The 1,840-nt window shown below is 44.6% G+C and overlaps 1 non-coding gene across 1 annotated transcript; it reads left to right on the plus strand.

The window, feature by feature from the left end:
• Window positions 1-534: 534 nt before the first annotated feature.
• trnag-ucc (transfer RNA glycine (anticodon UCC)) lies at window positions 535-606 on the plus strand. The gene has a single exon. It is a non-coding gene; the product is annotated as a tRNA-Gly (tRNA).
• The last annotated feature ends 1,234 nt before the right edge of the window (window positions 607-1,840 follow it).

The raw sequence follows: 1,840 nt of genomic DNA on the forward strand, positions 1-1,840 counted from the left end.
TTGCTGGAAAAGCGCAGCAGGTCAGGCAGCATCCAAGGAACAGGAAATTCGACATTTCGGGCATAAGCCCTTCTTCAGGAATGAGGAAGGGCTTATGCCCGAAACGTCGAATTTCCTGTTCCTTGGATGCTGCCTGACCTGCTGCGCTTTTCCAGCAACACATTTTCAGCTCTGATCTCCAGCATCTGCAGACCTCACTTTCTCCTTATAAAATCTTAAAAGCCTAGCATTCAAGTTAAGCAGATAATAGGGAAGGTAAATGGAATGTTTACATTTTATACTTCAATTCTTTTGAAATAAAGTAGGGAAGTTGTGCTTAATTTATACAATACACTACTCAGACCACAGCTGGAATATTGTTAACAGTTTTGATCCCCTTATCTAAGGAAATATATAGTGGCATTGGGAAAGTGAAGAGATGATTCATTAGGTTGATCCCAGGTACAGAGAGACTTTCTCATGAGAAGTTGAACAGGTTGAGTCTATACTCTTTGGAGTTTAGAAGAAAGAGACAACCTTTCGCAGGGTCACAGGGTGGTGGTGGTTCAGTGGTGAGCATAGCTGCCTTCCAAGCAGTTGACCTGGGTTCGATTCTCAGCCATCACAGCGTTGGGGTTTCTAAACTGTGCTTTAAACAAAAAGCCAGTGGGATAAAACCAGCACATAAATCTTTAAAGTGGGCGGCACAGTGGCACAGTGGTTAGCACTGCTGCCTCATAGCACCAGAGACCCGGGTTCAATTCCTGCCTCAGGTGACTCTCTGTGTGGAGTTTGCACATTGTCTGCGTGGGTTTCCTCCGGGTGCTCCAGTTTCCTCCCACAGTCCAAAAAAAAGTGCAGATTGGGTGAATTGGCCATAGTGGATGACACAGTGGCACAGTGGTTAGCACTGCTGCCTCACAGTGCCAGAGACCCGGGTTCAATTCCCGCCTCAGGCGACTGATTGTATGGAGTTTGCACGTTCTCCCCGTGTCTGCACGGGTTTCCTCCGACTGCTCCGGTTTCCTCCCACAGTCCAAAGATGTGCAGGTCAGGTGTAATTGGCCATGCTAAATTGCCCGTAGTGTTAGGTAAGGGGTAAATGTAGGGGTATGGGTGGGTTGCGCTTCGGCGGGTCGGTGTGGACTTGTAGGGCCGAAGGACCTGTTTCCAACACTGTATGTAATCTAATCTAATCTAATCTTAATAAAACATATGACATTCTTAACGGACTCGACAGGGTCGATGCAGAAATGTTGTTTTCTGTGTAGGAGAGGCTAGGACCAGAGGTCTCAGAGCAAAAGTAAGACCAAGGTAAGGAGGAATTTCTTCTGAGAGTGATGAATGTATGGTGTTCTCTATCACTGAGGACTGTAGAGGTTGGGTCACTAAGTATATTCAAGGCTGCATTAGGCATATTGTTAATCATTGAGGGGTAATGGAAGAGGCAGGAAAGTTGTTTGAGAATAATCGGATCAGCCATGATCTCATTGGTGGAGCGGACTGAACAGATTGAATGTCCTACTGCTGTTCCTGTGTCTTACGGCCTATGGACAAATACAAATCATCTCTAACCAACCTTTTGAGGAAGTAATGTGCTGTGAGTAAAGAGGAACTGAATGCTCTGCACTTGGAATACAAAAGGCATTTGTTAACATACCACATCAAAGATTATTATAGGAAATCAAAGTTTATGGTAAGGGTTAGCAAACTAACATGGAACAGAGTATGAACGAATGAGTCATTTTCAGGTTGGCAAATTGTAATGAATGGTGTGCCACTGGGATAAGAACTGGACTTCAACTGTTTACAAATGAAGTTGGGTGAAGGGATAGAAAGTTTGTTTACTATTTTTGCTGAT

Source organism: Hemiscyllium ocellatum, chromosome 4 (assembly GCF_020745735.1).
Source record: "Hemiscyllium ocellatum isolate sHemOce1 chromosome 4, sHemOce1.pat.X.cur, whole genome shotgun sequence".
Lineage (NCBI taxonomy): Eukaryota > Metazoa > Chordata > Chondrichthyes > Orectolobiformes > Hemiscylliidae > Hemiscyllium > Hemiscyllium ocellatum.